The following is a 13,888-nucleotide window of genomic DNA, read 5'->3' on the forward strand; positions in this document are numbered from 1 at the left end:
ACTTCCTCTCTTTCAGGTATTTCTATACTCGGCTCGTGGTCCTTGTGGTCCGCGTGCGGGTCGCACATAATGTCTCGCGCGTACAGTACCTTACAAATTACATTTCATCACGTCCCTTTCTCTCTCTCTCTCTCTCTCGCACGCGCGCAATGTTTACATGGGAGCATGCACACGTTATACTCGCTGTCGTATACGCACATGCGTTCGCCGGGTGAATTATATCAGACGCATGCGAGCGAAATAACGACGACTCCGTATACTCCGCCGTATACTCGCGGCGAGTAAATATCAATAACCTGGTGATTCGACGCGGGACATCTGTTGCCGGCGCAACGGACGCTAAATTCCGAGCGGGGCTCCTCGGGAAATAGGAGAGCGTCGCCATGAGAGCGACGCTGATAATAATAACGATAATGGAATGATATCTCGTTTGAGGGTGGTAAGACCACGAGGCATTGTCGTGCCACTCTCGAGGGAGCGATCGAGTGACGATATAATAAGCGCGAGTAAACCGTCTCTCTCTCTCTCTCTCTCTCTCTTCCTCTCTCTTGCGGAGTAAACAAGTGCGCCGGTGCGGCCTTTAAGTAATTAGACGCTCGACGCACGAAGACGGAGACCGCGTTGTATATCCGCGCGTCGAGCGGCAATTCGGCGGTCGGAAACTTGTACTTTTATCGTCTGCGCGCATAACTACGTTGTGCCTCGACGGAAGCCCGCGGAATCGTCGGAACTCAACGACACAAACGAGCGAAACACGACGATCGATAACACTTGGTGGTGTCACAGGGAACGAGAGCGGCGCGTGGCGGGGCGAAGAGTGAGTAGTGCGGTGCCAAGTAACGAAGGCATTTCGAGGGCGAAAGTTTCAGAATGATCTCCTCATTTACCGGCACCCGTAATCGTAGAACTAGCAGCTGATAATTTGATGATTCCCTAGTTCGTCCGGAAGCATTGGTAGTACCCTTGGAGAAAAACTTTTTAATGAGTTACTACTCGTCTCTTCCTCGCGTTCGTGAACCCTTCGCCGTCCTCCTCCTCCTCCTCCTCCTCCTCCTCCTCCTCCTCCTCCTCCTCCTCCTCCTCCTCCTCCTCCTCCTCCTCCGTTTCCTCCCCGTCTCTTCCTCCCGCCCGCTATTCCTCGTCAGGAAGGATCTTATCCGTCGTAATTATTAATACCGCGGGTCTTCCGTCTCGGGATAATGCGAACCGATTGAACGAAGCCGCTAGTGCGCCGATTAATTTTCTTCACCGACGTCTCACGATCAAGCCGCGCGCTCCATGACGTCAGCTCCGTTTATATACACACACACACACATATACACATACATGTACAAAGTGTCCGAGATCTTTTGGAAATGAAAAATTATGAATATTAATGATTGAAAATGACCACATCTAAATAGAAGCTTTCTTAATTGATAACTTGAAAATTTGAGTACTTATTTGCAAAATAGTAAAAGATTATTTCAGTTCAATTGTAGATCAGGTCATTCTGAACCAAAAAGTCCTTTACCATTTTGCAAATAATGCAAATTTTCCGCAAATTTTCAAGTTATCAATCAAAGGAGTCTCTGGATGAGGTAATTTTCAATCATTAATAACTATTACGATTTTTGCAAAATGGTATATGACTTTTCTTCTCAGTTTGATCTGATTAATCTTCACAATGTTTCGTTTCCAGAAGATCTTTGAAGTCCCGTAGGACACCCTGTATATTTCGAGCGGCAAGTCAGCGTTTCCCACTTGGTCGCAGTTCGCGTTTAATTACAAGCTTAATGCAACTTACAGTTTTGCGATGTGTATCGCTCCTAGCTCCTAGCGTGCGCGCGCGGAATATGCGTGCTTGGCGATAACAATACGACGAGATTGATCGACTTGGCGCCGCCGTACCGCCGGAATTCAATCGAACGAAGATACGAAGATTTGTATCGTTACAATCGCTCGCGATTGTAATCGCCGGGCGAGCCGTCGCGTCGGCGCCCAGCGGGATTAATCCGCACGGTCGAACGACGATTAATCGAGTGCGAATTAAACACTGCTCGGCGGCGCTTCCGTTTCAGTATCGACGAGTTTCCACCACCTTTCTTCGCCGCCTGCATTCCGCGAACGCGGGAGGGGAGAGGATCGGGGACGAGATCTCGGTTGCCGTGTTATTCGCGAAATATTCGTCGGATCGACGCGGCCGATCGCGAGCGAGGCTTTTCGCGCCGAGCTCGGCGTGTCGATGCTCGACTTACCGTCACACGAAATCCTAGCTCGACGAGAGAGCGTAACACAATTGTGTGCCGATCGCGATTCTCGGCGACGAGTGTCTCGAGAAAAAGGAAGAAGCGCCCGGCGTCGTCGCGCACCTGTTGGTCGCATTAACGTGTCCCTATTTTCAGCGGCGCGCGTCTCTCGTACACGCTCGCGTTCGCGCGCGTCTATATAGAAGGATACCGCGGCGAAAGGGAAGAGAGATTTCTCCGTCGACGCGAAGATCCGCTTCGTGTCGTTAATGTGTCGTGTCGCGCTAGTCACGAAACACAACGGTCGTGGCCGCGAGGTTAAATAAATAACTCGCGACGAGTAGCTCTTCCGTGCGCGACGTAGGAGAGAATCCACGTCGCGGCGCCGTCGGCGCACCTGTTGGTCGCTTTGTCAAATCGACGAGTCTATCAAGCCGCAAATCATTGTCTTATCTCTATTCGCCGGGGATTAATTCTATCGGTCTTCCTCGATATAAATGTCGCGTCCCATCCGTTACCGCCGCCGCCGCCGCCGCCGCTGCTCCATCGTTGTCGAACTTATCGATCACGTGTTCACGTCGGTCTAAAAATTGCGAGTTTAGCGGAGTGTGTGTCGAGAGGCGAGTGCTTCCGGAGAGGAAACGAAATAGAGAATTACCGCGCGCCCGGGCCACCGATGGAGTAGTCACGTACCGTCGATTTTATTTGAAGAATGTAGGAGGAATAATTGGCAGTAGAGAGAGAGATTCATAATTAAGCCGAGCGATATGAGCTTACAGCAATAATAAAAAATAAAGACAGATAAAAATCCTTCCATCCAAGAGAGAGAGAGAGAGAGAGAGAGAGAGAGAGAAATTGCTCGCGTATTCGAGCGAAAATTTTAACGCACGCGGCGCAATTTTCGCTCTCTCTCTCTCTCTCTCTCTCTTCGCTTTATCCTGCAAATGCGTGTCGCGGTATCTTTCATATTGGTACCGCGCGTTTCGCGCAAGTATGTGTGTGTGTGCGTGCGTGTGTGTATATGCATAAGCATAAAGTACACGAGGGGAAATCGAAAAGTAAAGTTTCCAACTCGTGTGTAATTTTTCATTACTTTATTTCTACCGACATAGATGCACGGCTTATAAATATATATCCGTACGCTATTTTTCAACATAGCCGTGTCCTCTCTGTTGAGGCACTTGTCTGAGCGAGAAGTTCATGAATCAAGAGCTTGTCGGTAGAAAGGTGGGAACCCGTTCACGTAGGCACTTTTGCATTTCATGTCTGACATCATCATCTGATTGGAATCGCGTGCCTGCCGGGAACGAAAAAAACATCTTCTCGTGGCACGCGATTCCAATCAGACGATGATGTCAGACATGAAACGCAAAAGTGCCTGCGCGAATAGCTTCCCACCGGCAGGGTTTTTGATTCGTGGATTTCTCTCGCTTAGGCTGTGTCTCGGCATGCTCGCTAGAGGGGTGACCACCGCCCTGTTGAGGGACTCCGGGTGTACGAATGTATATTTTCAAGACGTATGAGCACGTCAGTGCACATAAAGCAGCAGAAAACACGAGTTGGGAAAAGCTCATTTTGCCGACTTCCCCCCCCCTCCCCCCTCGTATACACACGTATGTGCGCCGGCCGTGGATGTGTTCGAATTCCGCCGGTAAAATGCGGCGCGTGCACGGCGTCGGAGCGGCGCGTATCGCGTGAAAAAGTTCGGCGCCCCATGCGCTTGCGAGCGCGCGCATGTCTAATTCACGCGATGGAATCAGCGTGAGAAATCTAGTAGCAGCCTCTTCGTGCGGAGATATCGCGTGTAAAAATATGAATGCACAAAGCCGGTGCAGCTTCGTGCAAAAACACACGCGAGCGTGCGGCGCACATGCGCGAGTCCGGCATAACGCAATATCATCGTTACGCGCGCGCATTATGCAAAGAATGCACGAATGAGCCGAAGGAACAAGTTGAAAAAGAGATTTTAATCTCTCCCGCGCCGCTCGTTTCTACACTCTCGTTACTACGATCGCTACTACGGCCGAACTTTCACGAGCGCCGGCAGGCCGATCGTCTCGCAACGATCGAATTGAACGACGGCGTAATAATAATAATAATGAAAACATTATGCTCGACGAAGTCCTTGAATCTTCACGTCACGGTGCTGATACGATGCGCCGCAGCCCGCTTCGCTCTGAAACGCGACGCGCTAACGAAGAGGGTAACCCACGGATGGAATACGCGTACGCGCGCGTACACTCGATCGAGAGAGAGAGAGAGAGAGAGAGAGAGAGAGAGAGAGAGAGAGAGAGAGAGAGTGAGTGAGAGTCAATCGACTCGAATTCATTCGTCGCGGTGACACGGATTATCGATCTATGGTTTCCCATTCGGCCAAGCCCGCTGCGCGCGCTCTACCTGAACGGACAATAGAGATAGCGGACGCGCGCGCGAGCGCGAGCGCACGCTAGTCGATTTTATTGAAATGCTGGTAAACATCATGAGGTTTGGCGATGACATGTTTGCCTATATTCGGTCACCTGCTGCTACGTCGGTGAGTTAAAACTATTTCAACAGAATTATTCGCGGCGTGCTATTAATTCCGCGGCGAAATTCACATCGGCGTATGCTCCGCGGGCCGATACAGCGATTATCAGAACAGTCGGGAGGAGTAGGAGGAGGAGAAGGAGGGAAATTAACGTACCATCATCCGCAGCGGGCATTCAAACCGCAATGTCGCCTCGCGGTGTCACCTCTCGGCCGCCCTCACCCATCTCGCGCTTCCGAGTCGAGTTTAAAATACTACGCGACAACGACGAAGCAACATTGGCGAAGGCGGAACAATGGTAGACGTTAATCCTCTTTTCTATCTCTCGCGTATCTTTATGCACACCGGGCTATTCGCTTTCTCTCGTTTTTCTCCTCTCTCTCTCTCTCTCTCTCTCTCTCTCTCTCTCTCTCTCTCTCTCTCTCTCTCTTTCTCCTCGTTGGCAGCGGTGCGGCCGAAACGAGTAAACGGATTCGTGGCCCTTTTAGCAACTGCATTATTTCGAACACCCGCGCGTGGGTGATCCGGGAGGGGGGGGGAGGGAGAAGGGGGATTCGGGACGCGGAATAGTGAGGAGGAAGTTACGCTTGGGAGTAACACATCAAGATCACACGATTTGAAACACGACAATAACAGCGGCTGCGGTGACAAGGACGCGCGCGAACCGTCTGTGCACTTCCGCAGCTGAAATCCCGGCGATTAAACTCGCGCGTACTTACGCGTTACCCTTGTCATCGTTTCGCCATTATTTCCCGCATCGTGCGCGCGTTTTCTCCCACCCCCGCGCATTTCTCACGTGCGAGCACGTCCGCGCGTTTCGCGCAAGAAATCGCCCCGTCCGGGGGAAGGGAAGCGTTTTACAAGGCCATAAAAAAGCCACCTTCTGCTCCGTTGCGTCGCGCTGCCCTCGGTCAAGGGTCACGGGGCTTGTTGGAAGGTACCGATGCCTCCTGTTTAGAGAGGAAATATTCGCGGCGCAAGAGCGTTGTCTCTCGCATTCGCGGACGAACAACACACGTCGGCGACGCTTCGGCACGTTCGATCCCGCGGCAGCGGGAAAAACACAATACGTCGTCGCCGTTGTCGCCTCACCTGTTGGTCCCGATAACGTACGTGACGGCGACGACGACGACGACGACGACGCCTATCGGCATCGCGGCCGCGCTGTCCTCAAATTTCCGAGGCGAGTTCCACGGGATCGGCACAAAGAAAAATTCTATTATCCCACGGCACCTGTTGGTCGGTCGGGCCGAGGTCCGACCGCGCGCACGACGTGTCCCCCTTTCGTACGCCGCCGCGACCCTTCTCTGACAACGTCGGCCGGGCTCTTCCCCGGCCTCTATCAAGCCTCGACCCATTCAAATGGTCACAATGTAATCGAACCATTTCCAGCGGGTGGCGGCGCGGCGGCGCGGCGCGAGCACTCCGTCGCCGACATCGTCGACGTCGTCGACGTCGTCGACGTCGCCCGTGAAGAAGAAATAACCGCTGTCCTGGCTACCTGTTGGTCCCGAGCGTGACAAATGCCATCGTCCAGGCTACCATCCTTCATCGGCCGCCGGATAACTTTCAAGTTACTTCCGTCGCGCCGTCGACGCATTATCGATCGCGTAAATGAGCGCAAAAACTCGGCTCCTTCCCGCTCCCTCGCCCTCTTCCCCCCCGCCGGCTTGTGCAAACTTTGTCAAGGCGGACGTACCTGATTCCACCGTCCGCCCTGTCGTTTACCGACACGTGTGATCGAGTGTTCTGTCTATTGATATATCGCGTTGGCACACGTCTCTCGACTGCGCGCGTCTGCCTGCGGGACTTCACGTCGCATCCTCGCGACTTCGTTTCGTATTGGTCGTGATATTCCGCGCGGGCTCTGTGTTCTCCTCGATTATCCCAATTATTTCAGCTCATCAGGGGGGTTGAATCCTCCATTAGACTCCTGCACAGGCTGATTCAATCTTCAAAATGACGCAGATCTGACACCTGCCAATTGTGCATACATGATGTGACATCTCGTTTTCTCGTCGTGCAATTTTCCGACGAGTATCGATCCGCAATCGTGTCCCCTGCGCGTCTGCTGCCGAGGTTTCCGTTCAAAGGCAAACATTTCATGCGTTCCTAAACGTGCACAAGAATCCCTAAGAATGCCCTAATAATAGGTTAATTACGCGATCAGCTTGGAGAGAAGCTGACTCACGTCTGGTCTGAAGTTCAATCGGAAGCACCGGGGCAGGCTTATCGCGTCCGCGTCGTTGTCTCCGTCGCTATGCGCGTGCAACGTTAAGGTTTCTTCGGGTAGTTCGGGATACGAGTATCCCGGCGAGTAATACCGCCGACGTGCGCGCTATTTTGTCGACGGCACGGTGCCGCAGCGGGACAATACACGGGGATTTCCGTCGCTATCATCGATTCATCGGAATTCATTTCGGCCTCGAGTAGTGCGCCGCTGCACCGCCGATATCCCGCCTTCAGCTCCATCTCCTCCTCCCCCGCCGCTCATGAATAAGACGAAACGAGTTTCCCCGAGGGAATCAGGACGCGCAGAGAGAGAGAGAGAGAGAGAGAGAGAGAGAGAGAGAGAGAGAGAGAGAGAGAGAGAGAGAGAGAGCGATAGCGATTACGTTTCCCCGCGAACGAATGCGAATGGCGGTGTGGAATTTGGCAGTTAGGCCAACTGGATATCGCTATGCGGAGGCTTTGCTCGCGCGCGGCAGCTTCCGCAAGCGGCGGCCGCCGCCGCGCCGGCGTGTGCAGAGCGAACGAGGAGAAGCCGTGCGACGCCTCGATGCCTCCGCAAAGCCAGCCCCGGCATCGGGCTCTCGCTATTTCCCTAGATTTACGCTCGCTTGTCTAATCCGACCTGGCTTAAGGGACGCGCTTCCGAGACTCTCCCGCGACAGACCGGCGCAGATACGGACGCGGACACGGAGCCGTATACCTTAGACGCTACGCGAGGACGAGACGACTTTTTCCCCGAATATGCAGCGGCAGCAGCAACAGCAATAGCCTGCGAGGCGAGCCGATCCCACCCCCGGGAGACCTGAGTCTGCAGTTTCAGCGGGATCCATGTAAAAATTTGCCCGACACACACACACACACACACACACGGCGGCGTCGAGTTGTCCGCGTGAAATGAGGAAGCGCGTGCTCGCTCGCTCGCTCGAACGGGCACTAATTGCTTCTTCAATCGGAGCAATTATTTCTTTTTTCTCTCTTCCTCATCGCCGGCACACTCACTCGCGAGCCGAACTCTCACTGTTTGCCGTCGTGTTAATCGCCCTAACGACTCTGTATTGCCGTCTCTCTTTCTCTCCCTCTCGTTCCTTCCTACGACCGCTAAAACACGATTTAGAGTGAGACGCGCATCGTCTTTCGGGCTTTAACGGTGCTATAAACGCGCAATGTGCACGGCCACCGCCGTGTAAGGAGCTTAGGAACCGGCGTGCGCGCCGTACGTTATTACTACATTACGACGTTATCCGCGCCCCGCCGCTCCCTCCCCCTCCCCCCGTGCGCGCTTTATTAAGCGTGAACACTCCTCGCTGCCCCGTGCGTTTATTATTTTAATTGGCCTAATGATGATGCACTACGTCGCCGTAAAAGAGGGGGAGAGAGAGAGAGAGAGAGAGAGAGAGAGAGAGAGAGAGAGAGAGAGAGAGAGCGAGAGCCACGAGCCATCCTCCGGCTAATGTCTGACTTCTTACGTGACCTATGCATATGCATACACAACGCGCCATTAACGGCAACATCTCGATAGCGGAAGCCAGCGCGATGTTTATGGAGCAGCTCGCGGCAGCTCGTTCCAGCTCGGCCGCGCCATTCCCCAGGCACCGTCGCCCTCGTCTTCGTGCTCCTCGTCGTCGTCGTTGTCCTCCTGCTCTCGTTCATCTAATCCCGCCTAGGCTTAGCCGCTACAGGGTTACAACGCGACGCACACACACACGGTTCCCCCGAGCGAGCTCCGCGGACCGAGAGGGATAAAAGCAGCTTTCGGCGTGACACGTCTGAAATATGTTCCGTCCGAGGACGCGTGTAAGATCCAATAAACGGGGCCGGCGGCAGGAGCGCTCTCTCTCTCTCTCTCTCTTTCTCTCTTCCCCCCCCATCTCTCTCTCTCTCTCTCTCTCTCTCTCTCTATCTATCTATCTATCTCTATCTCTCTCTGTAAGCCCGCAAAAGCGGACGCTTACGTGTCCGTCGTGCGAGACGTCGTCGCGCGATGTGCGATGTCCGCTGGATCGCCGTGTGCCATTCAGCGTCGCGAACGGCACATGCTGCGATTCTCACGCATGTCCACACCTCGCCGATGGATGGAATGCCACCCAGCCCCGGCACTTGGGTGCGCTCTCTCAATCGCGCTTCCAAATTTACGCAACGGTCCTCCCTCGAGGCGCGTCGCCGCGGGCGCGCCGCGCCGCGCGATTCGCTAGTGCAGAACTCGATCCGGCTGGAATGCCGTCGAGTGAATCCCGAATGTGTCGCGATGCGTCTCTCCCCGAGAGCTCCGGGAATGATTGTCGTATCGTTCGTACGTAATGGAGATTCTCCGCGAGCGACTCGAGCGATTTGTGGCAAGAGCGTCATAGATTACTCTCCCTCTCTCTCTCTCTCTCTCTCTCTCTGTCTCTCGATCGCTCTGTCTCGCGCTCTCGTTCTCCTTCCTCTCCCAATTTTTCTTCGAGTGAAAATCTCACTCGAGAGGTAGAGCGACAGCCCCCCGAGTCGCTCGAATCCGAACGACTTTTCGCTCGTGTCGAACGAATCGTCCTCTCGCTCGAAATCCACGGAACAAGCGCGCACCGTGGTGCGCGATGCGCGTCGCTCCCCACAAAAGTTGCGGAAACAAATTCGCCTTTTCGATCGCTCTTTGAAACGCTCATGCGATACGGATTAAGAATCCACTCCGAGTTTGAGTCGAGCACTCTTGCGATCCCGAGTGGCGGTAGTTTCGCTGCCGCGTCGAGTGATTTCTCGCTCGTTTTCAGCGAGATCTCGAGACTCCGGGAGATTTCAAGTGCGCACGGCAATCTCCGCGCGCTTTCGGTCCAAGTAGGCGCGAAACTTTGTACTTGGCAGAGATCTTCCGAGGCCAGTCTTCGGTTTCAAAGGAACAATAAATGCAACTTCCGATAAATAAATGTCGACTCGATATAACGTCGAGCCTTTCACGTGTCGTGACAATACGCGCGAGTGTACGTCACGGTGACAGCGCGCGCGACGAGTGCGAATGCGTGCGCGGTGCGGGACACCGAGAAGAATGGCGTTTGTTTCACGCTCGTGCGTGCATTTTTCCCCGAGATACGGGCTTTCGAAGTTTACGAGCGGCGCAGCCAAAAAGTCGACCGGTGACGCCCGCGCGCGGCGCGCTACATTGTAGCGCGCTCGCGCCGCCGACTTCGCACCTCCGGTGCGGCGCGCTCGGTTGAAAGGGAGCACCGCGCGCAACATTGTCGCCGGGCCTCGGTCCCCGTCAAACAACTCGCCGCCGCTCGCCGATATCTCCGTGTGGAAAGGTCGCAGCGACGCGCGGTAAATTGCGCTCGAAAGAGGCTTTCAACCAGCCAACGGGACAAGATCTGAAATTGTCCCTCGATCGGCGAATTTGATTTTGCCGTCATCGTTGCAACGTTGATTTTCGTCCAACTTTATTCCGTCTCTTATTTGACATCGGCTGAATTTAACTCCGCGATGTAAGGTAAACGTCCCAAGTATCCCGGGATACACGTTCCAGTATCCGACTATTTTGAAAAAAAAATTTACTATTCACTTTAATAATAACGAATGAAAATAATAATTATTGTAAAGAGAAACTCCAATATTTGACGATTAGTTGGCAAAAAATATACTAATAGTTTGATGCGTATTAAAATAAAAATTAATTAAACAAGCATGCGCCTATGGTTTAGCAAAATAACAGTCAATCGTTGATAAATTCATTAAGAGACAGCATCTATATTTATATTATTTCCCGTTAGCACATATTAATTTTCTAATTGCGGTCAGAGACACTGGGACAAGTTGTATCCAAACATTGGACCATAATCTGTTTCAACCGTCCGGTCACTGGTACATTAATGCGCTTCATTACTTGTATAAATATTTCATTAATAATAGATATATATGGTTGGTTTAAGTCATTTTTCGCCGCTTAAGGGAATCTTAAGTTTTCGAAAATAAATGCAAATATTTGTATCAAAACTACTCTTAATATTCTTAATATTATATATTGTATTTTTTGCGACGACCTATGTTTAAACGTGCGGTTACTGGAACATTTACCTTGTCTTGAATCATCGATCGAGTGTGTCGGAAAAATCAATCGTCCTTCTCTCGGGTTGAGAATAAATGCACGATCGAGAGCTCCATTTCGACCTTTTGTAATTCGATTCTCTTTTAAGATACATTTAGTCTCGACACGCTCGCACTTCGACCACACGCGATCCGCAGCGGCAGTAGTAGCTCTCGTCGCATGACCTCTCACGTTGTGAATCCCCTTACGTGTGCGAGCGCAAACACGCACATGTTGGCGCGGACATACACGCGTATGTGTACGCGTACACGAGCGGGTCCGCGCTTTTGTGAAGGTTCGATTTACGGTAATCGACACATCGTTTATCCTCTCGTTTACTTCCCCGCCCGCACGGCCGTCCGTCTAATCGACGTCGATCGTCAGGCATCGCGTACGGCCGATGTAGATTGCGATGTGTCACGCATAGCGCGCGTCGCCAGGTGTTTTTCGCCGAAGAGAAAGCGAGCGCGAGCGGCGCGACGCCTGATTTATCGCAGTTGCCCGCCCTCCGAAGAGCGCACCTTGACGATCGTCGCGATTCGATTATTTCGCGCGGAGGTTCGCTCAGCTCCTAGAAAGCGCCTGTGTAGCGCTACCTAGAAAGCGCCTGTTTTCCGACCTCGGCGTTTTTCCATCGCCGACGCATTGTCTCCCGCTTGACGGCTTCGGAACTACGTGAGTTATTCTGACCGTTCGATCCGACGCATTCCGCGACGTAGCAACGAGCGATTTTTCAATAGCGGGTTAAAGGGGTTCTGCAATACGCGCTTTTCTCTGCCTCTCTCTCTCTCTCTCTCTCTCTCTCTCTCTCTCTCTCTGCCTCTCTCTCTCTCTGCCTCTCTCTCTCTCTCTCTCTCTCTCTCTATCTATCTCTCTATCTATCTATGTATCTATCTATCTATCTCTCTCTCTCTCTCTCTCTCTCTCTCTCTCTCTCTCTCTCTCTCTCTCTCTCTCTCTTCCTTCCGCTTCTCTCTATGTACTCACTCGCTCGCCATTTCGAAAATTGTTTCGTGTAATGAAACCTCCATCGTGCGCGCGCTCGGAAATGAACGATTTCATGCGTTGAACAAACGAATCTCACTCGCGCACGTATGCAAGGCAGGAATGCGCGATGTGCTCATTAACTACCTTGCGTCAGGATACGGTAGTAACGTGATGTTGATTCGCAGCAAATATTTGTCTTAAATATTTGCATTAAAAGAGGTAACGATCGAAATGTGAATCAGCGCGAAGCGTCAGATAAATTAGCTGACTCGAGGTGAGCTCGCGAGATGACTTACTCTCGACGGACATCCGCGCGAGACGATTTTTCTTTTTCTCTCCCACCGAGCGAGAATTCGATTTAGAATGAGAAAACTGCCTGAGCGTCGAGCGTGAAAAATTCGCGATGCACGAATACGGATCTCAGCTCGCGGCCGAATTGATCTCTCTGCGCTGGTCTCTGATTTATTTCGCTGTATATCCGTCATACCTTGGAGCTTCGTGAAATTTCGCCTTAGATCGGATCTCCGCGCTCGCGTGTTCCTCCATCTTCCGCGACATCGGAGGCGCCGAAAAATGCCTTCCGCCCGCACCAGAATGCAATCGAGGTCGCGCACTTCGTCGCGCGGGAAATGCCGCTCGATTATGCGCGAGTTTATCTCCGGCGAGAAGAAAGGATTATAAAGGGGAACTAAACGCACGCGCTCGCCGGCTCACGAAGCCCTCCTCCCCCACACGTCGTTCTCCCCTTCGTCGTCCTGATCGATCGTGCGAGGCCAAGGCTCGCCCGTCCGCCCCACATATGCCGAGCCACGCGAGAGCCAGCAGCCTTTCTTCGGATCGAGCGGGCATTCAACACGGGGCCACCCCAGGGGTCTCCGACGTATAATTTATCGTTATCGCGTCTCTCTCTCTCTCTCTCTCTCTCTCTCTCGCTCGCACTTATTCCGCCTCATGTCGCACCTGACGTGGACGCCGATTTGACGAGAAAATCAGCGGCGCTCGGTCGGCCAGCATTGCGATACACGTCATCGGTAAATTGAATGTGAGGGCGCCCGAGGGTGAGAAGGTGTAGGGGTTGCCGAGAGAGAACGCGAGAAGTGTGAGGGACCGGCGGGGGGAAGGGTGTGAAAAGGAGCGATAAGACGTGCCAGCCACGTCGGGTACGCGTTATCTCCGCACATAGGGGGTGGGGAGGGTGGCGGCAAATGGGTTTGTCTTCTGGATGGCGTGTCGCACTGAAGAGAGCAGGGAAGGAGAGCGCGAGTAAAAAGAGGTGATACGGAGGTAAAGAAGAAGGGAGAGAAAGAGAGAGAGAGAGAGAGAGAGAGAGAGAGAGAGAGAGGAAGGGAGTGGTGGGAAAGAGAAACACAACAGGGTTGGAAGGAGAAAAAAGAAAGAGAGGAAGATACGACGCGCCGTGGGATGGCGGCGTGATTTTTATCAAGAACGTGCCTCTCAGGCTAGCAACGGTTCTTACGTGATCGTCGCGCTAACAGCCGCGAAATTACGTCTGCGTCAGCCTAAGTCACGACCGCGGCCTGAGGTGCGAGACGCGCCTCTATTAAGACTATTACAACGGCGCCTCTCGCAATCTCCTTGTGGAATCGTAAACCGCATTCGCGCGCGCGCGCACGCGCGTTTTCCATTCTTCCACGGCGTCTTCGTGTACTAAGATTGCGTTCGTGCGATCGTCGTGTTAGGTGTTTGTTAATTTGTCACGTACGATCCGCCAGTTCGTATCTCTCTCTCTCTCTCTCCCCCCTCTCCCTCTCCCTCTTTCTCTGTCGCCGCTAGATTTCTGTCAGATTATTTCTGTCGGGTTAACGCGCTCCACAGTCGGGGTTCTTAGACTCTGTCGTCGAT

At 52.9% G+C, this 13,888-nt stretch overlaps 1 protein-coding gene across 2 annotated transcripts in view; it reads left to right on the forward strand.

Moving 5' to 3' along the window:
* The window catches only part of LOC105192346 (neural cell adhesion molecule 1), a 234,846-nt gene that overhangs the window by 117,745 nt on the left and 103,213 nt on the right, over positions 1–13,888 (forward strand). The gene's annotated exons all lie outside the window — the stretch shown is intronic.

Source organism: Harpegnathos saltator, unplaced genomic scaffold, assembly GCF_003227715.2.
Source record: "Harpegnathos saltator strain DR-91 unplaced genomic scaffold, Hsal_v8.6 scaffold434, whole genome shotgun sequence".
Taxonomy (NCBI): domain Eukaryota; kingdom Metazoa; phylum Arthropoda; class Insecta; order Hymenoptera; family Formicidae; genus Harpegnathos; species Harpegnathos saltator.